General features: G+C 41.8%; 2 long non-coding RNA genes across 2 annotated transcripts; one reads left to right on the top strand and one right to left on the bottom strand.

Annotated features, from left to right (window-relative positions):
- Window positions 1-3,783: 3,783 nt before the first annotated feature.
- LOC144026027 (uncharacterized) lies at window positions 3,784-5,194 on the top strand. Its single transcript, XR_013285032.1, has 3 exons — window positions 3,784-4,192; window positions 4,562-4,648; window positions 4,726-5,194. It is a non-coding gene; the product is annotated as an uncharacterized LOC144026027 (long non-coding RNA).
- A 244-nt stretch (window positions 5,195-5,438) lies between these two features.
- On the bottom strand, window positions 5,439-6,787 carry LOC144025983 (uncharacterized). The gene is made up of 3 exons (XR_013285021.1): window positions 6,491-6,787; window positions 5,832-6,062; window positions 5,439-5,559 (listed from the first exon to the last, which is right to left on the bottom strand). It is a non-coding gene; the product is annotated as an uncharacterized LOC144025983 (long non-coding RNA).
- Between the last annotated feature and the right edge of the window lie 10,004 nt (window positions 6,788-16,791).

Genomic DNA, 16,791 nt, shown 5'->3' with positions numbered 1-16,791 from the left:
CGAAGGAAAGTCTGCCTTGGATGTGAAAGTTGTGGCGCCAGATGGTCTTTTCGGGCACAAAATAAACTTTAACGAACGAGTGAATCAGGCGGGGGGGTGGTGCGGGAGCTGCACAGGAATGGACAATCCGCTAATGAATGTGTGCTGGCTGGAAATGAAAGAACTCGAGGATCGGTTCCTTGCGGACAATCTCAACTGCATCCTGGAACATCAGACATTCAACATGGCAATACTAAATAGACATTCTCAGGATAGCTTTGGTTGCGATGAAAGATGTGAAGAAGAAAAGTCTTGGAGGAGCAAATATCCAACAGGTAAAGTGACACACAGTACGAGCAATGCAAAACGTGTGGAACTGACGAAATATTTCAGGAAAAAGAAAAAATAGTAAAATTAAATGTATCATCGTTACAGCGCCCAACCTCCCCTAGCTGTTTTTTTTCTTTTCTTTTTTTGCGTAGCGTCCCGATGATGTAAACAAAAGGTTGCAAGAAGGTTGTGTATTAACCGTGTTTATTTATAGACAGAATGAAGTAAGGAAATGCGAGACGCCGTTACCTAGGCTGGTTACCACAGGAAGAACAGCGGGACAGAACACAAATGTAGTACGTCGCACACGACACATGATAATGACACTAATCCACATTCTATAAATTTTTTGGTAAAATAAGATTATGAACATGGTCAATTTGTGAAGTATAAACAACTTACGAGCTAATAAAACATAACGTCCTCGTCCCCGTACTTGACGATGTTCACACTCAAATGAATTATGAAATAAAACAGTCCGTGCAGTATAATAACGAATGCCCCCCCACCCCCGAAACATGCCTACCTTTCGCTTTAAATTTGCTTCGCTTCTCCGAGATCTTTCAGTGGCCGTAGGGAGACCTCGATTTGTGCCGGCTGTTGTGAGAGTGAAGTGTTGCTAGCAGTTGCGGAAATAGCCGCCAGAGATCCTCCATCGGCTTGATTATTTCCCACGTCTGGTTCTTTAAAGATACTCGGTACTGCGTTGGGCTTTAGTATTAGGCGTGTGGCGTACCCCATCTCAAATTGTAACATATTTTCTTAGTCCTCATGCCTGAAATGTTCGCTGCGCGCACGCCTGCTTGTCCTTCGGGAGGTTGACAGCACTTAGCAAACAAACCATTGTCTACTCAAGTCGTTTTTTTTTTTTTTTTTTAGGGGGGTCTCGCGGGTTTTTCCTTGCCGACGCCTTGCAAAATTTTGCAATACACAAAGGCATAAGTGACAGTTTGTGTCCCCCTCGTCGTTATGTCTGCGTGAACTACTGTTCGCCAAGCAAGTATACACACTTGTTACGTCACCACTCGGGGGCGTTCCAACACGGAAGTACTTCTATGTTGAAGAAAAGTTAAATAAATCAATATAAGGGTGTATTCTTCAGCTCTTATGCATTTTTCGTAGCTAAACTAACTATTTACTGCCGATCAAGCCATACATGTAAAATTAAAGGAGCCTTCCTTTAAATGAAGCACATACCTCATTGGGAAGTACTTGTGTAGGAATAGGCCTAATTGTAAATAATAATGTAATGTAAATAATAATAATAATGCTATGCTTGCAAAGGAGAATTGCTGAAGATGACTCAAAAAGCCGAAAAAACACATCTAATGCAGCAGAATGGTTCGAGCCAGTCTGCTGAGATTGCCTATTTTCTGTGAAGAAATGCGGACCCGTCGCCATGGGCGGGCCTTGGGGGTCCGTGCCCGCCCTGTCAGTCAGCCGTGCCCGCCCTAGCAAGATGACTCACCAACTATTCGTCCTATCAGTCACGTAAACTTGCGCCTTCTGTTTTAAGTCAAGCATGGCGTGCCAGCCAACCAACCACATACCTCCTTTCAAGTTTGGCTGTGATTGACAACTAAGCAAGCCAATGACAATCAGGATCAGGAGGGGTGGGGTGGGGTGGGGGGAGACGCGCGCTCTGCAGACGTGCCTTAGCCAAATCTACTTCCGGGTAGATAGTGCGCATTTGCCGGCTGGCGCTGGCACAAAGACTGAGCAGTGAGCACGTCGTGCCGCTTTAATGGAAGCCACCAAATGCCAAACCTCGATCCAGGATGACACAGTTGACATCAATGGGAATCCTGAGTCCACTGGTTACGTTTACAAGTGAGTGTCAAACTTTTATTTGAATTAGTCAAGCCACACAGCACGGATGAATTGTAGCAATACACAGTATGCTGTTAACAGACCCAAGCAGTCACACATACACAACAACAACTATGGAGCATAAAATTATTTATCACTAAAGCAGTTGCAGTACAATGTGAGTTGAATTCTCGTTTTTATTGCCAAGTTTGTTCATGTTGATGACTGTCACTAAGTTCTAATGAAAAAAACAGCACTTTACACATCCTTTTGGATTGATATTCTGCTTAGTTTTTCACTGAACCCATATGTTGTTTCTGTATATCATCGACATAACTCAACCTTATTTCTAAATCACTTTAAAACATCCATTGTCCCATACACAGTGCTGTGCATGGAATAGAAATTAGTCTTTTAGTAGACACAAGTGAAATAAAATAACACAAAATAAAATTAATTAGAGTAAATATAAGTAGATAAGTATACACGCAAATAAAATACAAAAAAAATAAAATCTGTACAAGTATAGAAATAAAATAACACAAAATACAGAAGGCACCATAAAAAGAGTAAAATGATGTGAAGTCTCATGCTGAGTCAAAGAACAAAGAATAGAGATGTCTGGCAAAAATGAAAGGAAATTTTGTCCATATCGTACAGCCCTACTTCCAACACGCAAATGAAGGCAACTGCTAGCCAATTCCAGATAGAAGGGGTTGGGTCACAGAGTCATTCATTCGGACATAGTTGTTTACAGAAGTGAAGAGTGGATTTGTTTCAAATGAACTTGTGAGTAGAATAAATGCAAAATGAACTACACATTTTTTTTTCAGTTTGTCTTTTAGATTTCAGAACGAACTGCCGCTTTTATGTGACAGAAAATATTTCTGAACACTTTTGCAGTTGTCCCAATGCCGCTGTTCAACCTGATGAACCTTAGATTTAGGTTGATAAAGTGTGCCCCCCCCCCCCAAAAAAAAGGTAATGCCCCCCCTACAATTTCTTTCTGGTGACGGGTCTGAAGAAATGATTGCAAACTTGACCACACACGTACTCAGCAATCTTCCACTCACATGCACAACTCATAGACAAACAAGTACACTGTGTTCCAACTATGCCTGCATTTGCATTTTTAGGGTTGGAACACCCATTTAATTAGGGGCGTGGAAAGGGCGTGGAAAACCAAATAAATAGAGAGGGTGAGGAGAGGAATCTTCAGAGAGTACAGGAGTGAATTGTATCAGTCAGTTTCTCTCCTTGCGAGCCCTGAACTGAGTGTCTTCTCTCCTTTTTGTGTCGTGTTTAATAGATGTCAAACAGGTAACCCTGACAATTTGTTAGTCGGACAATTGGCTTCAACTTCGAGAGACTCAACTAAGATTTCAATGAATTATTATTCAATATATATACCAGAAATGCTGACTGAATGTTTACGCTATGTTATCACTCCTGTATTATTTGTATTGGCCTCACGAGCAGAGACAAACTAGGTCGATATACGCCTAACAGAGAGAGTCCAGTTCAGATGGTTATAAAAATGTATATCATAGTTAGGAATGTGCCCATGTGTATGTGACTGCTTGTTGTTTTAACGCATTGTTGCTCAATTATTTCTTTGCTAATTTTACCAATCAAGGAAATTCCATCAAAGTCCCAGTGTATAGGTCGCTTGCACATCGTAATGCATCATGGGAGTTTTTCCTTCGGGCGCCATATTGGGTGTCCGCCGGTTCACAAGGTACACTCGCGAGTTACACGGTAGAGCTTATCAACCTGATGTAATTTTCGCAGTATTTTCACGATTTACCGGAAGATCAAAAACAACGATACAGGCAGAAGGTGTCTCTGTGTGGCGGGATTGATCCTAATTACGTCCTGACCAAGGGTGATTTTTTTTGACGGGGAAAGCTTGCTGGCCAAATGTGACTTCTCTGGACATCTTTCACTACCTCGTGTTGACAACATGCTCCATAACACGCCAACAAATCCCTGGAGGCTTACAATTATTTTGTAAGCGGGTGGATACAGAGTGTAAACTTTAACATCGCATCAGAAGAAACGGTTGCTGTTGCACGTAAGTAAACCACATGGTGTTGGTAATTCTGCACACAAAAATGTTGATTTGTTCTCAGGCTTCCTGTTATCATTGTGTTTACATGCACAGCTAGGTTTACCTGATGTGGTTTTTCTAACAATTTTATAACAGACAAATATGGCAGAGCGTATAAGAATAAAAAGTAACTATGCACAGCCTCCCCGTGGCTTAATTAAATTTAATGCTACCCTTTCACTAGTTACATGTTACTTAATCAACTTATTCTAAATGGTTAAGGTTAACCACTCTCAGAGGACGTATTTTTAGTTTCAGTTTCCAGTACAATAAAACGTGTTCATGGTAACTACTGAGCATACTGACAGCTTTTCTTATGATCTCACGGTTAAGGAGGCTGTCACAACACCCAATTTCTGTCTGGTGCCAGATGGCAACAATTCCCATCACTTGTCACGACAACACCAATAGTATTACCAGGTATGTATGGCTTTACTTTTTGTAGTTTCTTATTTAATTCTATGTTTCATATTTTCATTACAATGTAATATTTTCAGATTCAGGCACAGATGAGTTTAACTGGACGGACTTCTGCGACTTTGTGGTGTGGACAAAGTGTGATTGAGCGAGTCCACCCAGATCGCTCGTTTTGGCCAGTTGGAAAAGCCAGAGTGTTTTTTTTCCCAAAATCCCCTCCTTACCTGAACTGCTCGGGAGAGCATTTACTAGATCAGCAGTGGACTTCCAGTGTTCCTGCTCAGCCGCTGTCACCTACCACTTGCTCATGTACTTCAAAGATGCGGAATAAAGTAGTTTTTTGTGCTGCAGCAGATTGTAAAATCAAATGATATCACTTGAAGTGTGCCAATCTAGACTGCCAAAAGGACAGTGGTTTTGTGACAAGTGTGAAACAAGGATTATTGGGAAAACTGTAACACAGTACTGGTACTTGTCTTACATTAAACAAATTTAAAAGAGCAACTTTTTCCTCTGTACATAGCATAATGAAAGTCATTGCGTACCCCACCAACATTACATCATACCGTCATCTCAGGATGGTAGGCACCTGTGCTAAAATAAACTACATTAATTAACAGTTCAATTTTTAACCCTGAAATTACTACATCTAATCATTATTCACTTCATTTTTTTGTGCTTTTAGAAATAATAGAGATTTATGCCATTACTTTAAGAGGGACCATATTGCACATTGAGTCAAATCCTGTCATTTGTATTATGTATAGCTTTGTAAACAAACCCAACAATAGAATTTGTATAAACGCTGCCTTTATTAGCGCCAAACAGTCGCATGTTGTCCTCCTCCAATGCTTTGATGCTCGCCTTCGTTTCCATCATGTCATTGGCAATCAAGTCGGTGTGGCATGAGATCCCTAAAGAAAAAAAATAATGAAAAAATCACAAACAAATACGGTACCAGTAATAGGTTTAATATAGTAAAGTAGTATAGTTTTTTTGTCAGTGTAAAAGAAATGTACACATTTTGTTGCATTTTTTAATGTATGAACATTGCTACAGGCAAATACTTATTTCTATAAACACTTCCAAATGTCTCTAAAATATAAGGTGCGTGTACACACACAAACAAACACATACATTCACTCATGCATACAATATATCATGTAATGAATTCTGAGTGGCATACCAGAGTCAATGATGTCAGCAGTACTTGAGGGTACAGGTTACTGGAGCCATCTGGCTGCATAACTGCAACAATCTATGCCACTTCGAGTCGTCTTTTCTTTGCTTGTCTCTCCTGTGCACGTTCATATCTTGGCACCGACTGGGCTGAGACATAGATGATGTAACTTGGGACCCAACTTTAATGTTGGAGCCCAGTCGGGATGATTGGACAGAAAAACGGGCGCAGGGCGACCTGTTAAAATAAACAAATAAAATATGGAAAGACTGGTTATTTTACCGCAGTAGGGTGGCCGTGAATAAGTTATTTAGCATGATGTGTAGGCTACCGGGGTTCTGTTTCCTTGCATCACCCCCGGGGGTCTGTTTTCTTGCATCAGCCCCTTCTGTCTCTTTTTTTTCCAAGTTTACATTTTGCCACCAAAAAACATGTTATCGGCATTAAAAGCCCAAGACTAATCAATCCAATTTCAGCAGTAAACACTTTGCACTGGCACTACTTGGGTGAAAATGTTCGATGTTAGCTTTCGGCTAACGTCCGCTAGCCAGCTTGTACTATCGAACTTGCTTGCTCATGAATCCAAAACATAAGCAACTTGCCCATATATGGGCGGTCGAAACGTTATTAATCCTCATGCATTAAATAAAGGTAAACAAGCTTACCGCTCACAAAGTGATCGCTGCACACACGAGCCCAAAGTAACGACTTCCCTCCGGAGTCCGCACTCCTCTGTCTCCAGGCCCTGGTTCCTAATTATTTTCGGAATTCGGGAAAAAGACCGACCATTTTCCCCCTTGGCTTTGTTCGAACAGCCAACGATGCAGCAACAATGTACCATTTTAAACGCAGAAAACAAACGTGATAGATACGTGTTAGACCGAATCGCTACGTAAATGGAGGCCACCCAGCATGGCGACTACGAGAAATCCGAGGCGGAAGTGACGACATGTGCAAGCGACCTATTGATTTAGATCACAGCATATTGGTAAACTGGCCTCTCACTCGCCAGTAATATGTTCTTCACACAAGCACACTCGTTCGCTATGATCCTTTTCAGTTTTCATTTTCAGCCACGCTGGGAACCAACCAACCCTCAATGCAATGTCATGCTTTTTATTATTACCCATCCATCCATCCATCCATCCATCCATCCATCCATCCATCCATTTTCTTAACCGCTTATTATTATTATTATTATTATTATTATTATTATTATTATTATTATTATTATTATTATTATTATTATTTTAAATTGTGTAGTCATGCAGAAAAGATTTATCATCTTTGGCTGTGGAGAAGAGCAATTTATCTGACAATAATGCCTCATGTATGCCTCCCTGTGGATATTTTGTAGACATGCTTTGGAGCTGTTAGCCAACATTGACAATGGAATTACATATTGTTTGGTTCACATCTGACATTTCATTTGCAGCTTCTACAACAAATGTTACTCTGCAAATAATTAAGAAATATCCCATTTTAGTTACATTTTTTTTAGTGGTGCATGGAGATGGAGGTGGGTCAAATTCTGAGTGACTGCCTGAAAAAAATAATGTGCAAGCATAATACTGCATTTTAATATGCATTCTAATGTTTATCTATATTGTTTTTAACATGAAAAGAACGGACAACAATTGACAACAGCTATAGCGATCAGCAATGGCTTCAGAAGTCCTCTACAAGAATGACTAATGTTTTAAAAAGCTGCATATGTGCATTTGAAAACAGTGTTGTCTTAAAGCAGCAGGAAAGAACAACCTCTCTGTCTCAAATGTGGGGCGCACGGAGTCTGTCCCTGTTGCTGAGTGCTTTGATGATGTCCCACATTGGGTGGGGGGAGTCATCCCTCAAAGGCCATCCTGCAGTGATTCCAAGGACCATCTCAGGGCAAGGTTGGCCTACCTTATCAGCTTGTCTAGTTTTTCCTTGTCAGCAGCTTGCAACCTTTGAGTCAAAATGTTCTCAGTGGGGCCTCCAATACACTAAAGCAACAAAAAAAAACCTGATGCAGATAGCAGTCATCTTAGATCTTATCAGTAAAGCATTGCTATGGTCATACCATGGTGTGGGGCCTGTAAGTAACAAAAGCAGCAGGATGAATTCTAAAGTGTTCTGGGCAATATTTTTTGCTTATATCAACCAAAAGCTTCCAAACTCATTTGATGGTGCTTCACAGTGCAGATGGACAATGACCCAGAGCACACTGCTAAAGCAACTTGGCCGTTTTTTTAAGGAAAAGAAGTGGAAATGTATGCTATAGCCAAGCCATCTGATCTGAATCCAATTTCGTATGTACTCACCTGCCGGAGGGGGAAAAAAAAAAAAAACTTAAGGAAAACTGCCCCATGTAAGCGTATACAGTTGAATTAACAGTCTTTGTCTTTGTTAGTTATTTAACAGCAGAGCAGACACTTTGATGTAAACAACTTTTCAAGAGGCAGCTTTTCAATGAAAGACTTTGGCCTGAATGAAAAAAACAACAACAACACACATTTAATAGCCATTGTTACTGACTTGTAAACCAAAAAGACGAAAGTGTATCAGATAATGCAACTTGAGGGGTCTGTTATTCAAGAGCCTTCATTAACATGAAACACTATTGTAAACATCTCAACTTCTTTACTGCTTTACGTAAAAGGCGGCCTCCCAAAAACTCGTGTGTGTGCTTGTATTGGCATGCTAAACATATGAATCGAAATTGACAGCCTTGATAAGACGAGCAGTGTTGTGATCGTCCTCTGGTCAAAAGAAACAGCCACTGAAACATGATTGCAGGGAAAAAACAATTTTTGGCAGAACAGTAATAGTTTGCTGTGTGAACAAATATAAAAAATAACAATAACCTCCAATTAATCCTCAGCAATGCTCATTTGATTGGTGAATATTTTGGAAATAGTGATATAATTGAAATATATTTACATATGTGAAGGTAATGATCGCTTTAAATTGTTTTTTATTTTTCAAAATTTATTTCTCAAGCGTTATACTAGTACCATTAGTGATTAGTGGTGCGCAGGCTCCCTCTAGTGGTACACCATATTTATTGAATCAAATGTTGAAATACACAATGCTGAAGGGACACTGGGGGCACTGACTATTTATATCAAGAAATGTAGTTGAGACATGACTAAACTGTTTTGGGAGCGATATGAGCTTTTGCAAGTCATCCATTGTGTGTCATCCAGGTTATTCCAGGTTAAAACACGAAGTGAATGCAAATGAAACAAAGCAATTGAGAAGGATCTTTGCAATTTTGTTGAGACTGACTGGGAAAAGAATGTAGTTTGAAGCGTGTGAACAGTTCTTGGAGAAATATGAGCGTTTGCAAGTGAGCTGCATTGTTGCCCAGAACTGTAAGACTGTTTACCCAAATAATTTTATAGTTTTAATAGCCAAACCAACAGAGAAAAACTGTCACAAATTAATTTCCCTGCTATATTTTATTTTTTTTTCTCACACTTTTTCTCCCCCAAAGAAATGTTATTTTCAATTTCTCACTCTCACTCTGTATGTCAAAGGGTACAAGTATAATTAATGCATGGTTTTATGTTTACTTTTTTGTTTGTATAGTTTGCTGTTATTTTTGTGCGATGTTCACTTTATTTGCTTGTGGTGTGATTTGTTTTTGAGTGCAGTGTATTAGTTACTTAGTTGCCATTCATTGGTTTTTTTTTGTTTCCCCTGACTTCCGGGTAACTACTAATTGACTGCACCTGTGCACTAGTCATGATTGTTTTTTTGTTTTGTTTTTGTTCCCCCCCCCAATTAATTGTTGCACTTAATAAATGATGTAACTTGTGATCAAGCCTCCCGCGTCTCATTGGCCATTTAGTGTCGCCTTCACCTGGTAAAACAAAATGTACCTTTTAGAACATTCTCGAGAGGTAAAAGTTAAAGCATTTTGAATTCACAGTTATTCACTTCCCTCCACACTGCTTGGGCTATGTATGCATTTTTCTTGGGGAGAAAGACGTAGAGAGAGAGAAAAATTAGGTAAATTGCTTCTTCGGCTGAGCACAGATGAAGCACATTCTTCTTTTTCTTTTTCTTTTTTTTTTTCTAATCAGAAACTCATTATGTTACTATAATCCAGTCCTGAAACAATTAGTTTCTCCCTTGTTTGCATTTCCTGTTGCAAACTGTGGATGATGGTGTCCATCAGTGGTGGTAGGGCTTCTGTGACTTTGTGGGGGAAAAAAAAAAAAAAAAAGTCCAACTATTTTCTGTTCTCCTCATCCATAGCCTCTCATCAGATCACAGGTGAACTGAGCCTCTCCCACCCTAGACTGGGCAGTGGGCAATCATAGAAAGCATAAGCAAAACCTACTAACACCTTAACATGCACATTTGCCTTCAGAATCCCATGTTATCGACCACACTGTTGAAATCACTTGTTTCTTTTCTCAACCAATCAGATTTTAGATCCACCCCTCTTTGTCGTTACAAATTGTCAGAATTGCTGTCTGTGTGCCATTCTCAAAAATCAGTCTTATATTTCATCGCAGATTGCACTTGCAGCTCTTTACACAGTCCAGGAGAGGTGGGAGGGATCAAGTGGATTGAAACATTTTTGAGGGAAAAGTGAGTTGGTACTGCATTTTTATTGTTGAAATATATATATATATATTTTTTTTAAGAGAGTGCTCAGAATTGTTCATTCGGCAGTCTTACCGATTCAACGTCTTATCATCATTGCTCTCTCTCTCTTTTTTAAAATGTATTTTATTTATTTATTTATTTTTATTAATATTTTTTGTTATTTTACGTGTATGTGTGCGTTTATGTGCGTGCGTGTGTGCTGGTGTGTGCGTGCGTGGGTGTGCGTGTGTGCAAATACGTGTAAATTTATACTCATTCACCTAAAACCTAATAAAAATCACATTACCCTTCATCTTAACCAGATACTTCAGAGTCTCGCCAGAGTCGTGAGGTTCAGACGGTCAGGAGACCAGAGAAAAAGTCAGAAAAGATAAAAAGAAAAGAAAGATAAATCAAAGTAAAATCCAGCACCAACCAAACACTTCCTGCCTTCAACATGAGTCTTACGCCAACCCCATAAACCTCGAAATTCCAACAAATTAAGGAGAGCTCAAGAGACCAGAGGAAAAACTAAAGAGAGGAAGGAGGGAAGGATAGATAAAGGCCGTTTCATTGTATCCACACAAGTTTCTTACCGTTTGGGCAGTTCGTCCACACGGCGTCACGGTTTTGGAGCTTGAAACCGACCACTGTTGAAACCGGGCTCCAGAATGGAAAGATTTCAAAATGCGCCCCCTATGGTCCAATTGTTGAAATATTGTTTTAATCAAGTGTACTGTACTGTAGCCTATGGGTTTTGACAGTTTTCCAACTTGTTAAAAAGGACAGACAGTAAAATCAATTCTGAAGATCTCTCAAATTTGGGGGAGTGCTTGGATACACTTTAGGGGTGATTTAGTATGGAGTTAGAATCATGCCAAAACCCCGTAAACACAAAAAAACGTGATCTACGTACACAAAACGTGATCTACGTACACAAAACGTGTTCTACGTACACAAAACCTGATCTACGTACACAAAGAAGCATATCTTCAATTACAACAACAACAAAATGTTTTGTGTACGTAAAAAGCAATTCTACAATTACTTTTAGCAGTGATATTCTGCCGAGCAGTTTTACATGCCGAAAACCCATGACCCACATGCTCAAAGCCAGTAACCTTTACAGCAGGAGGCGCTGTTGAATCAGCGCCGTATTGAGAGAGAGTTTGGCCAACTCGTTGAAGAACGACTATGCTGTGATTAGTCAACTGCTGGTCACATGACATATGGATGCCTTGTCGTTACCATGCGGCTGCAATTACATAATATATTGCATTAGGCGTTTATGGCGTTCACAATCACAAGCACTTCAATAATCTAAAGTCTTAAAAAAAAAAAAAAAAAAAGTAACACAGCACACCACTCATTTGACGAGGTCGAAAGCTGCAGTGTGGAGTCCCACCTACATCAAATTGTGGTATTTGACTTACTTTATTTAACCGTAAATATAATCCTGCATCATAACGCCACTGCCTGGTTGTAATTGTGAACAAGGCCATGCTGAGTAACACGGCATAATTGCAATATGTAAGTGAAGACAACAATAGCAACGCCAATTTCACCAACACCATGGTAACAACAAGGCGTCCATATGTCATGTTACCAGCAGTTGACCAATCACAGCGTAGTCGTTCTTCAACGAGTTGACCAAACTCTCTCTCAATACGGCGCTGATTCAACAGCGCCCCCTGCTCTAAAGTTTAAGGGCTTTGCGTGTGTGGATCATGGGTTTTTGGCACGTAAAACTGCTCGACAGAATATCACTGCTAAAAGTCACTTGAGTTGTATCCGTAATTGTAGAATTGCTTTTTACGTACGCAAAACATTTTGTTCTTGTTGTAATTGAAGATATGCTTCTTTGTGTACGTAGATCACGTTTTGTGTACGTAGAGCACACGTTTTGTGGACGTAGATCAGGTTTTGTGTACCGTATTTTCCGCACTATAAGGCGCACCTAAAAGCCTTCCATTTTTTCAAAAGCTGACCATGCGCCTTACAATCAGGTGCGCCTTGAATATGGATCAATATTGAGCCGCAACAGGTCTCGCTGTCAAGACGCTATCGGTGACCCTGCACGATCGGTGACGTGCATGCGCAGAAGGTCCCGCCATCTTGGATTGCTCGCTAATACGAATACTTTACCTCAGAGAAAATAATAAAACAGCTGTTTATTCATTTTGGGAGTGAATGGAGTTGTCAGAAAGCTGGTTTGTAATCTATTAATAAAGTTTGACTGACCTATCTGACTGTTTTGTTGACATTCCCTTTAGCGCAGCACCATCTAATAGATGCATAACGTAACCCCAGCCTCTACTGTAGCGCTTTATATATGGAAAAAGTTTTAAAATATGTCATTCATTGAAGGTGCGCCTTATAATGTGGTGCGCCTTATAGTGCGGAAAATACGGTACGTAGATCAGGTTTTGTGTACGTAGAACACATTTTTTGTTTTTACGGGGTTTTGGCATGATTCCAACTCCACAATTGAGCACCCACAAAAAGTGGGCTAGAAATGCGTATGACCCCCCCCCCCCTCCAATTCATTTTACACAAGGCCCATATCGGGAGAAGCAATTTTCAGCTGTGAATTTGTCTTGCGAAAGTGAATTGTAATGAAGAGTCTGCTTTCCTATTACATCAAAATAGTAAGGAATCGTTCATTGGCGCCAACTCATAATAATGTACACTTCTGAACTTTCCCTTACCACTCCCACTATTTCAAGTTTGGAAGCCAAACCCATTACTGGTTTTAGTTGATTCAAAGGACATAAGGTCAATCATAAAGACCACTGACATTTCTCAAGTGAAATTCAGCATTAGTTACACTTACCTCTGGGGCCACAGGCCATGTGATTACGGGGAATTTCTAAACCACTGTCATGCGCGCTATAACATCTCCATTTTATTTTTTTGCTAACTGACCTTTGCCCAAACAATTCACTGGATAGACCTCATGCTACAATTGGGCATTAGGGTAATATTAAATCCAGACGGGTTGAAATTCCCTTTGCAAGGCCAAGTGCCAATGACCGCAAATGACGCAGCCTGGACTGCTGATGAGTATACGCACATTAAATCAGTCCATGATGTCGTTTTCATCAGCTACACCTCTGTATGCATACCGATTGAAGCTTCAAACATTACCACAGCATTTAGTCTCTGTTGCATGTCCGCACCTGCTGCAAAGAGGAAGCAAACGTGATGGAGCCGGAGCCATCGTAGCACTTCACAAAGACTATGATAACATTTCTTGACTTCATGACTTTGACAACTTGGCGACAATGACTCGTTTGTATTAGATGGACATCCAGTCAACATATGAAGTCTCCTTAATAACATCTGGATTATTCCAAGTTGATGTGTGTTTTGTGTTTTCATGTTACTGCGTTGCCATGTTGCTAGTCACCACAGCCTCGTTAATTTCACAAGAGGATTCACATTTTTACGGAGTCCCTCTTGGTGGCTTGTTTGGGGGTGGGTGGTGGTGCGGGTGGCTGGGTGGAGAGTGCTGGGGGTGGGGGGGTATCTGGGGGTTTGGGGCCTGGGGGGCGGCGGGTGCTGGGTTGTGGTGCATGGTGGGTGTGAGGTCGTGGTTTGAGCGGGGGCTGTGGGCCTGCCGTCCCCCGTTCTGCTGAGTTGCACTTTGGGAGCTGGCCGTGTCGGGGGGAGGAGAACATCCTCTGGGCTTCTGGGTTGGCTCCCCGGCCCGGCGGCCCCCGCGGGACCCGGGGGGTTGTGCCCTGGTGCTGCTGCGGCCTGGGTGACCATGTGGGGCTGTGCTTGACTTCTTGGGCCAAGGTTGACGGCTCCCCTCTTTGGTGGAGGTTCTCATGCATGCCAGATCCACCACACCAGCATCTACTGAAACTCAAACAGAATTTGCTTCTCCCACTTGTCGCTGAATCAGTGGAGGCTGGTGTTTGTGGATCTTCCTTCCTTCCTTTAGTCTTTCCTCTGGTCTCTCGAGGACTCCCTAATCTTCCATCCATCCATTTTCTGAACCACTTGCTCCTCACAAGGGTCGCGGGGGGTGCTGGAGCCTATCCCAGCTGGCTATGGGAGGCAAGGAGGGTACACCCTGAACTGGTTGCCAGCCAATCGCAGGGCACACAGAGGCAGAAAACCATCCACACTCAAAATCACCCCTAGGGACAATTTGGAGCGCCCAATTAACCTGCCATGCATGTCTTTGGAATGTGGGAGGAGAAAGGAGAACCCGGAGAAGACCCACGCAGGCAAGGGGAGAACGTGCAAACTCCACCCAGGAAGGCCGGAGCCTGGACTCGAACCCGAGTCCTCAGTACTGGGAGGTGGACGTGCTAACCAGTCATCCACCATGCTGCCCGACTCCCTAATCTTTTGGAATTTAAATGTTTTTGGGGTTGCTGAAAGATTCCGGGTTTGTCACTCTGTGGGTGGTAGGTGGTGTCTGGTTGGTGCTGGATTTCACTTTGTTTTCACTTTCTTTCCTTTGATCCTTCCTCTGGTCTCCTGACAACTTCACGACTCTGGTGGGACTCTGAAGTATCTGATTAAGCCAGGGGTGACAAACTGCGGTCCTCGAGGGCCCGAGTCCTGCAGGTTTTAGAGGTGCCCCCAAACCCCCAGACACCGCCCCACCCCCACTCACAACCAGTGGTTTGGACCAATCATAGAGCGACGTGTTTGGGGCAGCTGTGACGAAACCAGGAAGCCAGTGCTGACGCCAGGGCAAACAAACAAACCAAACATGGACGAATGGACGCTGCAATTAATTCTGTTCCTGCAGAAATACTCACCGTTTCCTTTTTAGCTGGTAAGATGTTCGTGCTTACCAGAACAACCCCCCCCCCCCCCCCCCCCACCCTCGACGAGAATGAAGACGATATTTTCATCCGTGTCCGTCATTGGTCAAAGAAACACGCACATTGCCGCATCGTCCAATCAGCCCAAAGTATTGTACAGAATGTCCGCCTTTCCCGAGCAAATCAACGTGGCGCAGTCCCAGATTGATATTGTGGAGAACTCCCTTGAGTGAAGCACAATATCTATTTGGCTATTGCTAGGTTACAAACCTAGTGCAAAGTGCAGTCGATCTGCGTGCATAGCTGGAGTTTTCCATTTTTATTTATTTATTTATTTTTTTTGTTATTTATGTAGACGAATGCAGAAGTGTGCGTTTGTACGCTTGTGGGAGTGAACACAGCCAGATTAATTGCTGGCCAATAGAAGCGGCTCTCCTTATTCCCTTTGAATTCAATGCAGGTGAAATGCATGGTCTATATGGTGGAAGTGCAACAGACTTGCTGCAGTCCATGCAGAAGATCAACAAGCGCAAAGTATGCTTATAAGGAACTGCAAGAAGATCTCCACTTGTGGATGATGTGAAGTTGGCCGCTGTGAAGTGGACACTTGAAGACCACTTCAACCTCGATTGTCTGTATGTGACAACCACCAACCCGATTCCCAAAGCTTCAGCGGGATTGCCACTCAATGTTGTCATATTTATGAATGAAATGCGATGACATCCACCACACACACACACGGAGCGCCAAATCTGTTTGCCTGCAATTGATCAAATCCACTAAAATCGTGTTGCACCACCTGCCGCATTACTTATGTCTACCTTTTTTTTATCTGGTTTAATGTCATCGGCTTTCTGTCACCAAATTGCCAGGTGCACCATGGAATTGTAATTTTAAAAGAAAGCCCTCACTCACTACGTGTGCACCTTTCTACAAAAATGGAGTCCTGTGCTGGTTAATGTTGCAACAAGAGAACTATTTACTTGTGTTTACAGCACGTCAGACAACAGGCAGTGACAGAGATGAAAAGTCCTGTTGTTCTGTATAGTTGTGAATCCATACTTCCATTAAGACAACAGATATTCATTCATGTAAAAGTAAGCCAATAGGCATAGAAAGGTGTGTGGCCGTGTATGTTGGTGTTGTCAAAGAGGCATGACATACCTCCTTGGACCTGTCTGCTGTGATTTATGTTATGGCCACACAATATAAGTAATGGGCCTTCATTCTGTCTGTACAACACGCACACATGTACCTCTCTGTGCATTTGCACAAATTAAACCTGGCACAGGATCATCCATTCCAGCAATGTCACCCTGTTCGCTGCCTGCCCTGACTTATTAATGTTTTATGGTAGCAGAGTGCAGATCTCTTCCTTGTCACCGGGTCACACGTTTTACCTAGGTCACTCTTAATGAAGTTGTGTTTTATATTGCAGGTACAGTCTATTCATTGTCATATGTCATTGACCAAGTTCGGCATTGAAGCTCCGTTCATGTTCAGGAAAAGAGCTGACTTTCCTGCCCTGTTTTATTCCCCAAGGTTTTAAAACGTCTCATGAAATGCAACTCTGGTTTTAATATTTTAACATGAGAAAT

This window comes from Festucalex cinctus, chromosome 1 (assembly GCF_051991245.1).
Source record: "Festucalex cinctus isolate MCC-2025b chromosome 1, RoL_Fcin_1.0, whole genome shotgun sequence".
NCBI lineage: Eukaryota > Metazoa > Chordata > Actinopteri > Syngnathiformes > Syngnathidae > Festucalex > Festucalex cinctus.
This window is presented reverse-complemented; position numbering and strand designations above follow the sequence as displayed.